This window comes from Helianthus annuus, chromosome 6, assembly GCF_002127325.2.
Source record: "Helianthus annuus cultivar XRQ/B chromosome 6, HanXRQr2.0-SUNRISE, whole genome shotgun sequence".
NCBI classification, from domain to species: Eukaryota; Viridiplantae; Streptophyta; class Magnoliopsida; order Asterales; family Asteraceae; genus Helianthus; species Helianthus annuus.
The window spans coordinates 121,448,782-121,468,253 of NC_035438.2; the positions used below are offsets into that span (position 1 = coordinate 121,448,782).

Below are 19,472 nucleotides of genomic sequence, written 5' to 3' on the forward strand. Positions count from 1 at the left end.
TGAAAGATGGCAACAAGTGTCCATTTTCTACACACAAGGCAAATCCTTAATTCTGGCTTCGGGGGACTCCTTGGAAATCGGCGCCCCGAGGAAATTTATAATTAAATTGAAGAAATTGCTCAATATAGTTTTCAATGGCACACTCCTATGGGTTCAAAATCCATAGCCACGGGCGCCCACAAAGTGGATGAAACCACTTCTTTGTAAGCCCAAATCGAAGCCTTAACTTCAAAAATAAAAAAGAAACTCGTATTAAATAAAATGGCTTCGGTTATGGCTTACGAAGGATGCAGCGGCCTGTATGAAAACTATAGTTGGAGGGAATCGGGGGGCAAGATTACCGATTGTAGGTAATCCGTTAGAGTGCGTTGATCCGCCATGGGAAGGTTTTGGGTTGAGGATTTTTGTCGGTTTTTAGCTTGAAGTATTTTTCTCAAAAAGCGCTCAGGTTCGTCGAGTGACACTTTTATGTCTTTGTCGGAGGAGGAGGTCATGCACCAGTTTGTATTTCCTGCAAATTACACAAGGTTGCGTGACTTTCTACGAGCAGATACAAAAAAAATGCCTGATCAGTAGAGTAGTACAACCCCGTGCTTATGTAGCCACGACCATGTGCTGTCCAGAAAAAGTTTCTGTTTCTAGGTTCCTAGATACTGGAAGTTTAACACGGCCTCGTGCTTCTGTAACACGGCCCCATGTCTCTGTTCCAGTAACAAGAAAACAGCTCTTCCTAGATACTGTACGTCTGACATGGCCCCGTGTTGATCAAACACGACCCCGTGTTATTCCTGCATAAAGTAGAAAAATAGGAAAAAAGAAGAAAATCTTAAAAAGAAAAATTAGAAAAGCATAAAAAAGATTAGGCCACCGATTTTACACTTTTTTAATATCCTTGTGTCCCCGGCAACGACGCCAAAAACTTGACGTGTCGAAGCGTGTACGGATTATATTTTTAGTACGATTTTACCTTTTAATTAAGCTTTAAATTTATAAAACACGATATAAAAATATCACTCTCTACAACACGCTAGGGAAAGAGCACACATCGTTGGCGTAGTATAGAGATGGTAAGATACCAAGGTCGTCTAAGGACTCAAGAGCTTTCAATACCGTAATATCACGGACGTCAAATCTAACCAATTATAGAGAAAAAAATTGTTTTTAAATAAGTAAAAATGACGAAATAAAATAAATAAAACAGATAGACAAGATAGAATCACTTAGACCCGACTCGTCATTTATGTATCCTTAGATATTGTGGCATGTCCCTCTTTTGGAGATATTATCTTAGATATTGTGGCATGTCCATCTTTTGGAGGCAACGCTACCCTCAACCATATTGGTCTTAGTCAGCAGGGATACAGTTTCCGCAAGGCCGGATTATTGAAAGATAATTAAGAATGTAGGACCGGTTATGTGACCCTAAACAGTCAAGTTGAGTAGTTCATCATCATTTACAAAGGCGGAATCAATGTAAACAACGTCAAACAGCTTGTTCCTTTCAATTCTTTACTTTACTGATTAATCCTGAGCTTTTACACGTTCTGATTACAATTCAGCAGCACCTCGGGTCAGAAACAGTCACCTAATTCGCTCCAAATGAACACACCACTAACATATATATAGGCAAGCTGATTTCGATTGAAACAGGTTCAAGCGAAATAACATGATTTCTCTGCAAACACTTCAAGCGGAATCACCAAGTGGCGGTTCAAGCGGAATAACATACTAACTGATTTCGCTTGAAATGAACTATGTCATTTCATGCGGAATTATCACTAAAAACCACTTTTTCAATTCTAAATCCTAATCTATCCTATCTAGACATAAGACTCGATTAAGACGTAGTTAACAGACACCAGGTGCACCAACAGACTCCCCCTTGGATGTTGACGAAGTCTTCGGCGTCGAGTCTTCAGTCTTTATCTCTTTCCAAATTGTCTTCTCGTAAAAGCTCTCTTTAAATCTTCTATCTTCAATCTCCAATCTCCCCTTTGAGTGTTGATCCAGAATTCTGACTCCCCCTTTCACAGACTCCCCCTCTCGATAAGCTGGGATATAGGGTCGTAATCTGGTTCAAACTTTAACATTTTGGTGCCATGGGGATATTGTAACCTGTTTCTCAAACATACAACATTATGATCTATACAAATTTAAAATTTTTCAATTTGTTCATCAGTTCTAGAAATCCACTTAAGTATTCAAGTCCAAGTTAATGACCCTGATTACTCAATTAATCTACCAAGTCCAACTTAATGACCTTGGTTGATCTTTGACAAACAAACTGATTTTTGTACAAGAATTTTCAAACATTTTCTGAAAAATAACAAGTTTCAAGTTAATGAACTTGTTTTTGACTTTTCAACAATCAAATTTTATCAAGATTAAGCTCTCCTCATCCTCCAGTCCAGAACCTTCCTGCATCTGCTTCAACTTTGAGAATCTAACGATCAACTCTCCACTTTGATTTGTCGGAAAATAAAGCAGAAATAAAATCTTTTTGGATTTTTAATAAAGTTTCTAAACAAGGAATGAAATACATAAATTTAACATGCAGAATGTAAAGAAATAAAATATTTACAAAAATATTTTTGGTGAGCGTGTTAGGGAATCATATCAGCTATCAGACAAGTCACTAGTACCGTTAAGCTTTAATTTCATACTCAGAATTAAATAATTCACATAGATTGTCGATATACTGATCCAGTTTAAATTCTCACACAACTTTCAATCTGATCAGGATACGAATTAAGTGTTTTATGAACATTAAACTTATTCATGTGTCCCACCTCTTAAATATACTCCCGTATCCAGATCCCAATATTCAGTCTTACAGGTGAGTATACCACAGATGATATCTGTACGGGGTTAGATGCGAAACCGTGAGAGCTCAGGTCAGAACTTCCGTTCAGCAGAGAGATGACGGTTCTACTTTAGGTGTGTCCCCTTTAGAGGATCTTTTGTTTCAACAGCACACGATTATCATTTTGCAATGTTTCATAGTTTTTTATGCTGAGGGCAGTGCTATGTTTCAAGCAATGCAGAAAGTATTATTCGGGGACTAGGTCAGAACTTCCATTCAGCAGGAGTCCCGGAATAATACCCCAGATATCACTGAGTATAAAGACCTAGTATTTCAGAAAGAGGGTCCTTTCAAACAAGATTTCAGGGGTTACCTATATATCCAAGTAGTGTTCCCCATGAAATAAGCAAGTTTGAATTTTTAAGTTTATATCCCGAACAAACCTACTAAATGTGTAAAAACCTATCGACACATCATCAGCGAGACTGTTTAACGCATTTAAACTTTACAAATCTTTAGCGTACTGTAACTGTCAAGCCGATGTACTATCATTTTCCCTGTTTACACAAGTTCATTTTCAGTTTTCTATTGTTTTTGGATTTTGAAATTTTCTCATGTTTTTTGATTTTTGAATTTTTTACTATTTTTGTGTTTTCTGAAAATATTTACTCCCCCTAAATACCAAAACAAGTAAAAAATCGACAAACCATTGCAGATTGTTTCTCATCGTCATCTACAACAGTACCTTCATCAACGCCAATAATTCCATCTGACACCGAGAAAAGCATCATACCGTTCAGTACCTTCATCAACGCCAATAGTTTAGAAAATGTCCGTCGACCTCTTTAGTGAAGAGAGTGGCATCCACTTTTCCACGAATGAAGCTGTTGGCTAGTAGGTGTTGAGACAAAATCTCGTACCAAGCTCTCGGGGCCTGGTGTAAACCATACAGCGCTTTGTGCAACAAGTAGATCTTGTTTTTGTGGATTGGATCGGTAAAGCCCGGTGGCTGTCCGACATATACCTCCTCTTTAACCTTCCCGTAAAGAAACGCCGATTTTACATCTAGCTGATATACTTTAATGTTTTCCAAGATGCAAATGCCAGGAAAATTCTGATTGCTTCTAGTCGCGCTACAGGAGCGTACACTTCAGTAAAATCAATCCCCTCCTGTTGACTAAAGCCCTGGACAACGAGTCGAGCTTTGTTTCGCACAACAACTCCTCTATCGTCTCTCTTACACTTAAATACCCATTTTGTGTTGATCTTCCTGTGACCATCAGGCAAATCTACTAACTTCCATACTCCCAACTTTTCAAACTGACTCAACTCTTCCTGCATCGCATTGACCCAAGAATCTTCAGTTAGCGCCTCTTTGTAAGTTCGCGGTTCGATCTGCGAAATAAAACAACTTAATGAAAATTCAGTTTGTAAAGGTGCTACTGTATAATAAAAACAAGTAAGCCCTTGGTCAATTTAACGTCTAGTGCGAACGCCTGATTGTAATTCTCCAATGATCAGCTCCTCTGGATTGTATGAAAGAGTTCTTGGCATCACTTCGCTCAGAACATCTACATCACCTTCCAGATTAGTAATATTCTGATTTGCACCTTGTTCACTAACAGGATCTGTTTGACTTGAACTCTGAATTTGCTCCCCTTCAGAATCTGAATCACCACGATCAAATATCAGCATATTCTCAGATTCTTGATTATCATTCTGTTCCGTCTGATTATCATGAGCAAATTCATTTTGTTGGACATCATCATGTTCACCAACATTGCTTGGACCTGCTTCATCGCCATTTGAAGTTTGTCGTGGTCGCCTTGAATACTCAGCTAGGAACCTTTCCTGCGATGACTCATATTCCCTCAGAATATCCAACTCGTCAAAGAAATCTTCTTCTTCTGGTTCTTCCATCACGTCAAACGAATCCCATAAAGTGTCGTAATGATAACGCCATGAATCTCCAGGATTCTGCGACGGCATTGTATTACCTTGACATTCAACATTTGGAGCTTCAATAATCCGCTTCTCACTTTGAACGAAGACACGTCGTAGAGGACTTGCATAACCAATGAAAATACCCTCAACACTCTTTGGACCAAACTTTCCAAAAGGCTCTAGAACAGTACAGGGTGACCCAAACAGTTCAAGATACTTCAGATTAGGTTTGCGGTTATTGATCAACTCAAAGCACGTTTTGTTGAATTTCTTGACAGTGAGAACTCTGTTGAGCGTATAGCATGTGGCGGAAATAGCTTCTGCCCAAAAATTTATCGGAAGCTTTGAATCAGCAAGCATTGTTCTAGCCATTTCGATTAGTGTCCTGTTTTTGCGTTCTGCGACTCCATTCTGCTGCGGAGTATACAGAGCACAAAACTCATGCAATATACCTCTTTCATCACAAAATTCTTCCAACTTGCTGTTCTTGAATTCAGTACCATTATCACTTCTGATTCTTTTAATACGCCTTTGGTACAGATTTTCAATTTTCTTGAACAACGCCATCAAACTATCATACGTTTCATCTTTCGACTTCAAGAATGATACCCACGAAAATCTAGAATAATCGTCAGTAACCACAAGACAATAGTAATCTCCTGTAATACTTTTGACATTCACAGGACCAAATAAATCCATGTGAAGTCTTTCCAGGGGTCTTGATACTGAATTGACTTGCTTTTTAGGATGTGACTTCTTCTTCTGCTTGCCTTTGATGCAGCTAATGCACTCCCCTTCCAGATGAAAACCTTTCACATGAACACCCAAAACTAAATCGTTATGCACCAGGTGATTCATTTTTCGTAGGTGAATGTGGCCCATTTTCCGATGCCACAATCTCGATTCTTTCTCCGTTGCTCTGGACACAAAACAATGAGCCCGACCTGTGGCTGTCGTAGCTACACTCATGTCCAACACGTACAAATCATTGACTCTTTGTGCCCTCATGATAATCCATTCTTCAGGGATAACAAATCCTGGCTTCAAGATCAAACATTCTTTGTCAGTGAAGTGAGTGGTATACATCCTGTCACAAATCTGCGAGATACTCAGCAGATTATTCTCCAGCTCAGCAATGTAATTAACTCTTTCAAACGTCACAATCCCATTGGATAACATTCTTTCACCAATAATCCTACCACCTTGATTTCCTGCGAATCCTACATAACCTTCATTGAAATTCCTAACATCGTACAGCAAAGCTGTCTTTCCCGTCATGTGCCGAGAAGCTCCACTATCCATAATCCATCGTGAAACGGATCTCGGAAGCTCCTCCACAAACCACAAATACTCAGTTAGATTTGGATGCTACCCAAGCCTGTTTTGACTCAGGTAACTCAACTTTAATGTGAGATTTTGTAGTGTAAAGTGGCGGAAAATTTTTTTCATTCATTTTTAAGCTTTCTTCAGAACCAACCTCAACCTTTTTATATAGGAAAAACTCATCTTTTTGAGGTTGACCAGATGGTTGGTCTTTCTTCTGAACATTTTTCTTCTCAAATTTTTGCTTTTCTTTCTCAAGTTTCACATAATATTCCAAAGGAACATTCATCTTTACCGGTGTGGTAGAAGACGATTGTTTTTCAGTCTCAGAAACCTTTGGTTTTGGAACACTTTCTGTCTTTTCAACCATTTTTGGCTTCCATGTTTGTTGAGCTGATGCAACCCGTTTATAAAATTTATCATTTTTAGTTACCACCTTTTTAGCAGGTTCAGTTTTGACTTTGATGTTTTCATTTTTCAAAACCTTTTTCTCAACAACCAATGGAGCTTTTCCTTTCCCATCAACTTTCTTTTTCTGAATCTTCACAACTCCAGTCTTAGGCTTCAAGTTGGTACACTTTCGTGCAATATGTCCAACTTGATTGCATTTAAAGCATGTCTGAGTGTCAACCACCCGACTTGTGCCTTCGGACTGAGGCTGTGAGGCCTTCTTCTCAAAGAACTCTTTATTTGTTTTCGAAAAAAATTTTTGATTCTTCATCAGAAAGTGAACTTGAACTGTTCACAAACACTTTCTTCTCAACAAACCTTTTGTTTTAAACATTCTTTTTCTAATAAGCCTTACCACCCTGATATCCATCCGACCATTTGTTTCAATTATTATTATAAAAACGTGGTGGAACAACTGGCTTCTTGTAGTAAGCTTTATCTTTTTCAAAATTCATTTGTCTTTTTGTTTGATTTAAACTGTTCACTTCTGACAGATCAACTTCAATCAATTTAAACACATTTGTCAGTTTAGCAACATTTACATTCTCAAGTGGAAACTCGGAATCCGAAAACAACTTATCTGAACCCAACATCTTGTACATGACAAGATTTGGTCCTTCATTTAAGTTGTTCTTGGACTTTTGTTTCGGAATGTACTTGTCCAAGAAACATTCATCTTCCTCAGTAGTGTCACTTTCAGATTTTAGAACATTCTCAACAACACTTTTTACAACATCAGTTTGGACACTATCCTCATCGGAAGATGAAGTGAACGTGACATCAATTGTGTCTGGAAGTTTCACCTCATTTTCATCATCATCATTAACCAACCCTGATTTTTCTTTGAATAATTGTTCAAAACTGGTGGTGGAACTTGATGATACCCCACCCCTGTTCCATCAGAAAATACATCTTCGCCTGCTGTGTTTTTCCCGATAGGTTTGGGAACAATGTGTTGCAAAACAAAGCTTGCGGAGTTATAACTGGTCAATTTCAGATTGATGCGCTCATTTTCAATCTTAGCTTCTTCAAATTGAAGCTTCAACTTAGCAATCTCATCCAGTTGCTTGTTGATTTGTTCTTCTTTGTGTCTAAGAATCACAGTTAAATGCTCAATTTCTTTTCTTGTTTTACCGTTTCGTTCATCAGAATCTTGAATTGTTTGTTTTAGCTTGTTAAAATTTTCTAAGAGTTGACGATTTTCATGAATTAGTTTCTCATTTTCTTTCCTAATTCTTTCTACTTCAATTTTATCATTGTCAATTTTCTCAGTCAACTTTTTAACTTGATCATTTGAAAATTTGAGCATTTTGTCACGATCAAGAATCTGATCTTCAACCTTTCCGACTCTTTTTGTCAGATCATTCACCTTCGTATCTTTGAGGTAATCTTGTGTACTACAAACTTTGCAGTTTTTCATGCAATGTTTGCAGTCACTGTCACCTTTGACCTTTTACCTGTCTCACTTGATGACGCATTTGAACTGACCTAGCTTTTAGACTCAGATACAGACTTAGAGTCTACCTCAAGTGCTTTAGCAGCCGGCACCTTGTCAGCCATTTTTCCTAAGTTTTCAGCTGTCATATCTTGTGTCGTATCAATGATTCCTTCATCTATCTTCTTTGGCTTCTGTTCCTGCTCTTTTTCTTTCTCTTTCTCTTTCTCTTCACCACCTCCCCACCATTTTCTCTGTTGAGACTCTTCAAGTTCAGCAAATTCCGCAGTCATAGCTTCAAGACTAAGAGTCTTTGGATCAATAGCAATGTTTCCTTCAGGATCAAAGTAACATTCTCTATTTGCATCCCATCTTTTTGCTCTCTTTGTTTCAGTGTGTACATGAGAAAGTCTCATCATTTTCCATTCAGCTCTTTGTCGTCTATCATTTGCTTTATCTTTTTCTGTTCTGGTGTCTCTGAACGGTTTGACTTCTTTTTTTGCAACAAACGCATAACCTACTGCGTCTTCCTCAGGTAGCAGCTCGCTCCAGTCAAAACCTTCATCATCATGAATGACGGTAAGAGCTCTGGATTTTTCTTTATCTTCAATCTGCTTCTTCCTGGGGGGTTCAGCCTTGTTCTGATGATAAATTTCCTTTTTGTAGTAATCTTCTCTAAATGGATTTTCAGAATCATCAGCATAAGCATTTCGGCACTCCCTTTTAAAATGACCTTTCTGTTTACACTTGAAACAGGTCACTTTTGATTTGTCAAAGCCTAACTTGGTAGAAGGTCCACCAATAGACTTCCTTCCTGTAATCTCCATGAAACGTTGTGCCCTTCGAACTGCACTGGCCATACACCACCTTATGTTGATCAATTCCATCTCCTCAGGATCTATCTGATCATAGTCTTCCTTTGTTAGGTTGGTGTTGCCTATCTTGCCTGCCACAAGGCTCTCATACGATTCAAGCACAGATGCTAAGAAAACCATCTGCTGCTTTGCAGATTCTTCGCTGAAATTTTGACCATTCTTCAAATCTACAGCGATGTTGCATTGAAATAAGTTCTTTGATGCAGATTGGCTTGAAGGTGTTGAAGAAGTTCCACTGTGGAAACCACTATGAGGTGTTTCATGATTCAGGAATTTGAACTTTCTGCAGAAAACGCTGTTCTTGGAGACCCAGTCTTTGGTAGATATACTCTATAGTATAGATCCACATTCTGCTGATAAGCTGTGTTGTTGACTTTAGATTTCTTGATCTCCAACTCATGGCTTTCTAATCTTTCAATCAGCAAATCCACAGTCAACACTTCTGGCGGCTTGATGGTGATGCGTGTTAGTGTGTATATGTTTTAGGTATATATTTTAAGCCCTTTTTACACTTTTAGCCAAGTTTTAAATTTATAAAACACGATATTTACTAACACTAAACACACATATGGGTAAGTGCACCCATCGTGGACGTAGTATAAAACTAACTAAAATGCTAAAAATAAAATAAAAATAAAACAGATAGACAAGATGAATCACTTGGATCCGACTCGTGTGTAGTGTAACCTTTGATTATTTTCGCACTTTTGCACTTGTTTAAGAGATTATCTTAGTTATTGTAGTAGGCCCCTCTTTTGAAGGTGACGTTACCCTCAACCCAGTAGTTTGAGTCAGCAAGGATACAATCCTAAAGAGTCGGATTATTGAAAGATAATTAATTAAGTTATTAATGCATAATGTGGTAGGCCCCTCTTTTGAAGGCGGCGTTACCCTCGGCTAAGTAGTCTGAGTCAGCAGGGATACAGTCCTAAGTAGCCGGGTTAAAGTTTTAATAGTAGTTTAACTTATGAGGGGATCAAAGAGTTTGGACCCCCGCCATCCAATACCTTTGGGTATTGAAGGAGGTCCTACTAAATTTGACCCAGGTCCTTTGCAGGATCTATACACTGAACAATGGCAAGACTCTTACCAAACCGTTCCCTTAACCCCCGACCAGGTAGCCAACATACCTCCATATAGACCGTGGAGATATGAATGGTGACAATCTTTTATTTTATATAGACAGTAAAAGAATGCCAAGACACCACGGAAAATGATAAGGAAGAATCACCTTCAACATAAGAAACTAGAAATTAAAGTCATTAATACAAAACCAATTAAAAAGTGCAAAAGATTAAAAATAAAAAGTATTACACTAAATACTTGTCTTCACTAAGTAATGTAAGAGACTTAGGCAAACATGGCCTTTGATTGTCAAGAACTCTTACGATCAATCTTGGATCCCGAGACGACTCACACACTCTATGATGGACAATGGATGATGGTGGTGGATGATGGTGTTGTGATGGTGGTGGGTGGTGGGTGAAGTGTGAGAGAGGTGGTGTGCCAAGGGATGAGTTGAAAGGGCTCCAAACACTCCTATTTATAGGCTGAACAGAAGCTCGGGCACGGCCCCGTGTCCATCTGACACTCTCTCTCTTCATTAATTGTAATTCGCAATTACAATAAATGCGCCTGCAGCAACTTGACCACACCCCCGTGTCCGCTGGGCACGGCCCCGTGGTGGGCAGTAGAAGCTTCTATAGGTTTGTCTTTTCTGCTGCTTCTTTGGCACGGCCCCGTGCTCGCTGAGCACGGGGCGTGTTCAGTCTTCTGTCTTCTTTGTTTTGCTTGGGAGGATGCTGTCGGGGGTCGGGCATATCACTTTTGTTCCTTTTCTTGTATTTATGTTAGATTTTGCTGTATTTTTGCTTCTTTTGTTATTTTGAGCTCATTTAATCCTGAAAATACAAAAGGAAGACAAAAGCACACTTTTTCCAACATTAGTACTAAAAAAGGGTTAGTTTTAAGCCACAATTGATGTAATTTATATTTTGCATTTTGTGCACATCAAATACCCCCACACTTGAATCTTTGCTTGTCCTCAAGCAAAACTCTTTATAATGTGGCTTTATTCACTCCCAAATGGAATGGGTAGAAGAGAAGGTTTTTGGGCTTGTTATAGAGTGTCGGGAATTCGAAGATTATTTAGGTTTTATTTTTATTTATTTACAATCCTATTCGTCATGATTTATTAAAAATGTCTCATAAGATAAATTATTTATTAGGGCATAACATACCTCTTTAAAATTCCATTTATATACAAGTTCACATACCTCACGGGGGAATCACTCAACACTCGGCCGAAGGTGTATTTTTAGTGAATCACTCGAGAGCGGCATGGAACTTACTCCTTCCATAAGCTTGCCAAACAATCAATCCTCCTCCTTTTTAACTATATACCCTTGTAAATATCAAGAGGACTTTTTGGGTGAAGGGTTAGGCTTGGGCTAAAGGTGGGTGGTTGGGTTAGTGGTTAGTAAAAAGGGCGAAAGGCGTAACAAACATCGGTTTTTGAAAGACTTTTTATTTTTTCACATTTTTATTTTATTTTGATGAACCACTTGTTTCAAACAAAGTTATTTTTGATGAACTTGTTTGTTTGGTTTCGTCAAAACATAAATATATATATATATATATATATATATATATATATATATATATATATATATATATATATATATATATATATATATATATATATATATATATATATATATATATATATATATATATATATATATATATATATATATATTTTAAGGAAGAGTCATTAGAAAACCGAACGTTGTTACTAAAATAAAGGGTTAAAAATAAAAAGGTTTAGGTGGGTAAAAAGGGTGATGGTTTTGGGTTAAGAAATGAAAAGGCTTAGGCTCAAAGGGGTTAACTAGGGGGATTTTGGGTAGGTGGTAAAAAAATAAAAAATAATGGTGTAGAAAGAAAAAGGGTTAGTCCTAATGCCTCCATCATTTACTTACTTGGGTTTAAGTTGGTAAAGACCGGGAATGTATTGTTGTGGCAAGTTCTAGAGTCGTATGAACCAAGCGGCTATTCACACAAGAAACAAAAAAATTGAGCATTTAGTGTAAAGATATATATTTGTGTGCTCATTAAAGGCTCAAAACTCACTTTTGTAGGAAATGGTTTTTTTTTTTATGTGATCAAGTATATATAATCAAATTTTAACTAAGTTTGTCATGCCTTTTCATAATTTTCTTATATTGGTTCTTTTTATCACGACGCTATCGGTTGTAAACTTGTAAAAATATAACCTTGTTAGAACTTGAATTCCCAACTTAAACTTAGACAAGTAAAAAAAATGAAATTTTTTTTTTGAAAAAATTTTTTGGGGTGATTAGCGGTTCCAATAGAGTTTTGTGTAAGGCTTGTTATTAAGACTTGCAAAATTCAAGGTTTTAGCATCCCCCCCCCACACACTTAAATTACACATTGTCCTCAATGTGTCCCAAAAATAAGTTTTTAGGTTGATTGAATGTGTAAAATGGTGTTAAAAGCAAAATTTTATGTTACTGGCCTCCTGGACACGGCCCCGTGGGGACCGGGCACGGCCCCGTGTTCAGGTGCCAGTGATAAAAATTAAAGAAAAGAAACAGAAGCCTGGACACGGGGGCGTGTTCAGCGAACACGGCCCGTGTCCAGTTACCTGAACTGGGCAATTTTCTGCAGAGTGTTCAGCACGGGGTCGTGCTGGGCGGACACAGCCCGTGCTGAGCTTACTGTAATGAAGAAATTGTTGTTGGATGGCCCTATTTTCGTGCATGGGGCTATGTTTCTCGTTTCCCTTGTTATCCTTCACCATCACGAGTGTGTTTTATTCCTGCAAATTAAATGAAACTAAAAGATCAAACTAAACTAGGGATAGTTCCGCGGAATGCCTCCGTGGTGCGCCACGTTTATAAGGGTCCTTGGCTAGACCTAATGTGAGGTTATATGTTTTTCGAGCGGGATGTTTTGCATCCCGTGTTGCACCGTCGGAGAGCATCATCCAAACTCGAATCAATAACCTTCATGTAATTGACCGGGTCATCGTCCTCTATTCGCTTCCCAACCCCGAACTTCACTTCCTTATCCCCATATTTAAAGTGAGTGTTCCGTCATTCATGTCTACCACTGCTTGCGCGGTGGCTAGAAATGGCCTCCCTTGTATGAGGGGGACTTCGGTGTCTTCCTCCATATCTAGTATGACAAAGTTGGCTGGGTAGACGAAATTGCGACTTTGACCAATAGATTTTCAGCGACACCTTGCGGGAATTTGACGTACCTATGAGCAAGTTGTAAACTCATCTTGGTAGGGCTCGTTTTTCCTAGGCCGAGTCGTTTGAACATTGATGCGGGCATGAGGTTATTCTAGCCCCAAGGTCGGCTAGTGCATTACGAATGGGGGAATCCCCGATCGAGCAAGGAATTGTGAAGCTTCCGGTATCAATCTTCTTTTGGGGAAGTTTGTTGAGTACGAGGGCGGAGCATTCTTCGCCTAGGTTAACTAATTGCAATGATTCAATTTTCCTTTTATGAGTGAGGAAGTCCCTCATGAATTTTGAGTATTTAGGCATTTGAGTTAAGACTTCTATGAAAGGAGTATTAACATGCAATTGTTTTAGTAGACTTTCGAATTTTGCGAATTGCTCATTGGTCTTTTGACGAATTAACCTACTGAGGTATGGAACCGGAGGAGCCTTGGTGGGCTCTTGAAATAGAGGAGAAGCCTTATCTTGTTGGGGCAGGGTTGTGCTTTCCTCGGTTGGTGGCGGCGGAGCTTCCACGGGACCCACGGTGCGGTTTCTTAGTGTTATGAGATGAACTTGAGCCTTTGGGTTTGTTTCGGTATTACTCGGTAACGCGCCTTGTGGTCTCTCGGAGGAATTTTGGGCTAGTTGATTTAATTGTTTTTCAATGTTTTGTATACTAGCTTGTTGATTTCTAAAATTCGATTCCAATTGTTGAAATCGATCCGAGTTTTTCTTTTCAGTGTCGGAGATGAGGCGAGATACGGTATCTTCAAGCCTCTCTCGTCCACCTTGTTATTGAAGGAAATTTTGTGACTCATTTCTTGGTTGTTGAAAGTTTGTTCGTTGGTTTGGGTTTTGTTGGTTACTACTATTGCCGGGATCTCTCCAACCAAGATTAGGGTGGTTACGCCATCCTTGGTTGTAGTTACCCGTTGGAGGACCCGACGGCCTAGGTCTATTATCAATGTAGTTTACCGATTCTGGTTGATCGTCTGTTTCTTTCGTACCACTCCAATTTTCATGTGGCCCAGCACACCCTTCACAGGCCATAATCGAGACCGTTTTTGCCATTTCTAACTTTTTAATTTTTGAAGAAAGGGCCTCGATTTGGGCTTGTAAAGAAGTGCTTTCATCAACCTTATGGGCGCCTGGGGCAATAGATTTATTACCTCGGGGAGTGTGCCACTGAAAATTGTTTTGAGCAATTTCCTCAATTTGATTGTATATTTCATGTGGGCGGCGGTTACCTAAAAGTCTCCCGGAGCTAGAGTCAAGTGTTTGTCTTGTGTGTGGCAACAACCCATTATAGAAAGTGGATACTTGTTGCCATATCGCAAGACCATGATGAGGACACTTTCGCAATAGCTCCTTGAACCTTTCCCAAGTTTCATATAAGGATTCCCCGTCCTCTTGTGAATATGTATTAATTTCAGTCATTAATTTAGCCGTTTTAGCGGGAGGGAAATACTTATATAGAAATTTTTGGGCTAGTTCATCCCAGGTGTTTACCGATCCAACTGGGAGGGCGTTGAGCCAAGCTTTTGCTCGGTCTTTTAGTGAAAAAGGAAACATTCGGAGGCGGATGGCGTCATTTGATGCTCCATTGATCCGAAAGGTATCACATATTTCTAAGAAATTAGTAATATGTAGATGGGGATCCTCGTCCGCAAGCCCATGGAAGGTTGCGGAGTTTTGAAGCATTTGTATCAAATGTGGCCGAAGTTCGAAGTTATTGGCTTCGACATTCGGTGCATTGATAGCGGCGCCGAGATTACCTACGGTGGGTCGTAGGTAATCCATCAGGGTACGTTGGTCCGCCATTGGAAGTGGTTCCCCCGAAACTCTCTCTTGGTTTTTAGCTTTAAGTCTTTTTCTGAGAAAGCGTTCGGGTGGTTCTTCTAGGGGTTCTTTTATGTCTTTATTAGAACTGGAGCTCATACACTACGTAGAAGGTTCAGATGTGGCGTTTGGTTCCAAGTCCTGCAATAAAAACAGAAAAGAACGTTGGTCAGAAAGTTCACCACGGCCCCGTGCTCAGTGAACACGGCCCATGGTCGGAGGTACAACGATTGTTTTCCGGATCCCTGTTACTGGAAAGTTGGACACGGCCCCGTGTTGCACCGGCACGGCCCCGTGCTCAGCCCTCTGTAACTCGGAAAATAAAAACTGCCAGTGATACTGCTGGGCACGGCCCGTGTCCGACCACACGACCCGTGCTGAGCTCTGCAGAAGCATAAAAATTAAGAAAATCCTAAAAAAATAAAAAGAAAATAGAAAAAATGATTAGGCCGTTGATTCCTAACTTTCATAAAATCCTTGTGTCCCCGGCAGCGGCGCCAAAAACTTAATACGTGTTAGTGTGTATATGTTTTAGGTATATATTTTAAGACCTTTTTACACTTTTAGCCAAGTTCTAAATTTATAAAACATGATATTTACTAACACTAAACACATATATGGGCAAGTGCACCCATCGTGGACGTGGTATAGTGTTGGTAAGATACCGAGGTCGTCCAAGGACACAAGAGCTTTCAGTACCGGTTTATCCTCAACGTCTAATCAAATCAAAATGTTAGAAAAAGATTTTAAACTAAGAAAATAAAACTAACTAAAATGCTGAAAAATAAAAATAAAACAGATAGACAAGATGAATCACTTGGATCTGACTCGTGTGTAGTGTAACCTTTGATTATTTTCGCATTTTTGCACTTGTTTAAGAGATTATCTTAGTTATTGTAGTAGGCCCCTCTTTTGAAGGTGACGTTACCCTCAACCCAGGAGTTTGAGTCAGCAAGGATACAATCCTAAAGGGTCGGATTATTGAAAGATAATTAATTAAGTTATTAATGCATAATGTGGTAGGCCTCCTCTTTTGAAGGCGACGTTACCCTCGGCTAAGTAGTCTGAGTCAGCAGGGATACAGTCCTAAGTAGTCGGGTTAAAGTTTTAATAGTAGTTTAACTTATGAGGGGATCAAAGAGTTTGGACCCCCGCCATCCAATACCTTTGGGTATTGAAGGAGGTCCTACTAAATTTGACCCAGGTCCTTTGCAGGATCTATACACTGAACAATGGCAAGACTCTTACCAAACCGTTCCCTTAACCCCCGTCCAGGTAGCTAACATACCTCCATATAGACCGTGGAGATATGAATGGTGAAAATCTTTTATTTTATATAGACAGTAAAATAATGCCAAGACACCACGGAAAACGATAACGAAGAATCACCTTCAACATAAGAAACTAGTAATTAAAGTCATTAATACAAAACCAATTAAAACGTGCAAAAGATTAAAAATAAAAAGTATTACACTAAACACTTGTCTTCACCAAGTGATGTAAGAGACTTAGGCAAACATGGCCTTTGATTGTCAAGAACTCTTATGATCAATCTTGGATCCCGAGACGACTCACACACTCTATGATGGACAATGGATGATGGTGGTGGATGATGGTGTTGTGATGGTGGTGGGTGGTGGGTGAAGTGTGAGAGAGGTGGTGTGCCAAGGGATGAGTTGAAAGGGCTCCAAACACTCCTATTTATAGGCTGAACTGAAGCTCGGGCACGGCCCCGTGTCCATCTGACACTCTCTCTCTTCATTAATTGTAATTCGCAATTACAATAAATGCGCCTGCAGCAACTTGACCACGCCCCCGTGTCCGCTGGGCACGGCCCCGTGGTGGGCAGTAGAAGCTTCTATAGGTTTGTCTTTTTTGCTGCTTCTTGGGCACGGCCCCGTGCTCGCTGAGCACGGGGCGTGTTCAGTCTTCTGTCTTCTTTGTTTTGCTTGGGAGGATGCTGTCGGGGGTCGGGCATATCACTTTTGTTCTTTTTCTTGTATTTATGTCAGATTTTGCTATCTTTTTGCTTCTTTTGTTATTTTGAGCTCATTTAATCCTGAAAATACAAAAGGAAGACAAACGCACACTTTTTCCAACATTAGTACTAAAAAAGGGTTAGTTTTAAGCCACAATTGATGTAATTTATATGTTGCATTTTGTGCACATCAATGGTGTTCTTCAACATTAAGGCAAAGTATTGCCAATCTTGATCATTTGGCAATGAATCAAACAATTTGTCAACCAACTCCGCCTGAGTATAAGTGATTCCATGTCAACCAAATAAATCAAACTCTTTACGCAACAATTTCTTTTTGTTTTTCACAATCTCAGCACTACCTACACACTTAACTCTCAGTTTTTCCCAAAGATCTTCCGAATTTGCATACTCGATTAATGAAATTATATCATCTCTGACTGACTGATGAATCAACGCTATGCATTTCTGTTCAGCAACGTATCTTTCAACATCATCAGTATCTGTCAAACTTTCACCAACACGTTCTCCTGAAGTATAACCATTCTTTAAACTTTTCCAGCATGGAAATGCGAATGCTTTAAGCCACTCCTCAAATCTTGTAGCCCACCGATTATAATCTTCGATTGCCATCAGTTTCGGAGGCTTGCTGTATGTACCATAAGCACTTTCCACGCTCATCGCATCAGAAAGAATCTTCTTCGCATTTGGGGTTGCTGTAGTTTCATTCGTGTTGTTCGTTGTGCCGTCTCCCGAGCCACTAGTATAAGAAAACACATTACAGAATGGATTCATGAACAAATCATCCATTTCCAAGTACCTGAAACAATCAACAATCACTTAGCAAATTTTTGGTTTTGAAAAACAGCAACTTCAAGCGAAATCACTATTTCAAGCGAAATAGCTTCTCAAGCGGAATAAGACTGTTCAAGCGAGATCTCTTATTTCGCTTGGAATTTCAAGCGAAATCTTAACTTCAAGCGAAATCACACAAGTTTTCAAGCGAAATCTGATTAAAGATGAATCAGATGATATCTTTCAAGCGAAATATGAACGTTTCAAATGGAATCTGTTATTTCGCTTGAACTGGCCTCTGATTTTCAAGCGGAATAGATTGTTTTGAGCGGAATAGCTTAGTTACTCGTTCAAGCGGAATCAGGTTTTTGACCCATTTTCACCATTTTTAATTCGAATTTTAATATGATTCTTTGTAGGGTTTGTTAAAACTATGTTTTACATTACATATGTGAAAATCAGGCCATTTCAACCGTTAAAACTTGTTCAAATCAGAAAAGTATGAGTAGAAGTGAGTAGAAATGAGAAAATCCGGTAGAATCAAGCTGAATTGGTATGAACTCCTCATCCTGAGTTCTGATACCACTTGTAGGACCGGTTATGTGACCCTAAACAGACAAGTTGAGTAGTTCATCATCATTTACAAAGGCGGAATCAATGTAAACAACGTCAAACAGCTTGTTCCTTTCAATTCTTTACTTTACTGATTAATCCTGAGCTTTTACACGTTCTGATTACAATTCAGCAGCACCTCGGCTCAGAAACAGTCACCTAATTCCGCCCCAAATGAACACACCACTCACATATATATAGGCAAGCTGATTTCGCTTGAAACAGGTTCAAGCGAAATAACATGATTTCGCTCCAAACACTTCAAGCGGAATCACCAAGTGGCGGTTCAAGCGGAATAACATACTAACTGATTTCGCTTGAAATGAACTATGTCATTTCAAGCGGAATTAACACTAAAAACCACTTTTTCAATTCTAAATCCTAATCTATCCTATCTAGACATAAGACTCGATTAAGACGTAGTTAACAGACACTAGGTGCACCACCAAAGAAATTTATTAATGAAAAAAGTGGCATGTCCATCTTTTGGAGGCAACGCTACCCTCGGCCATATTGGTCTGAGTCAGCAGGGATACAGTCCCGCAGGGCCGGTTTAAAGTTTTAATAGTAGTTAATTTATAAGGGATTACAAGCCGTTCTTACTTCCCCCAATTTGATGCTATCTGTCTCAAGGGAAGTCCTAATAAGCTTGAATCAGGTCCTCGCAGGATCTATACACTGAACGGGGCAAGAACTTTACCCAACCACCCTTTTAACCCCCTTCCAGGTAGTTAACGCGCTTTATATAGACCGTAAAGACACGAATGGGTGAATAAACAAAACATGAAGAAATGATTAAGTAAAGTTCACCTTCAATAAAAAAAAACTAGTTATTAAAGTCATTAGTATAAACCCAAATAAACAGTTACCAAAGCTAGGAAATCAAAAGTAATACATAAATAATTTTGTCTTCACTAAATGATGTAAGAGATTAGCCAACCATGGCCTTTCTTTGACAAAAACTCTTACTATCGATCTTGGATCCCGAGACTACACACACACTCTAAGGATGGATGATGGATGAAAGTGTTGGATGATGGTGGTATTGTAGTCGTGGAGTGGTGGCAGGGATAGTTTGCAAATGAGCCAAACACCTCCTTTTATACTTGAAAACAGTAGCTTTACACGGGGCCGTGCCACCCGTGTCTGGTTGGCATGGCCCCGT

General features: G+C 39.2%; 1 non-coding gene across 1 annotated transcript; it reads left to right on the plus strand.

The window, feature by feature from the left end:
- Positions 1-14,419: 14,419 nt before the first annotated feature.
- Positions 14,420-14,526, plus strand: LOC118480130. Its single transcript, XR_004861766.1, has one exon. It is a non-coding gene; the product is annotated as a small nucleolar RNA R71 (small nucleolar RNA).
- Positions 14,527-19,472: the final 4,946 nt, after the last annotated feature.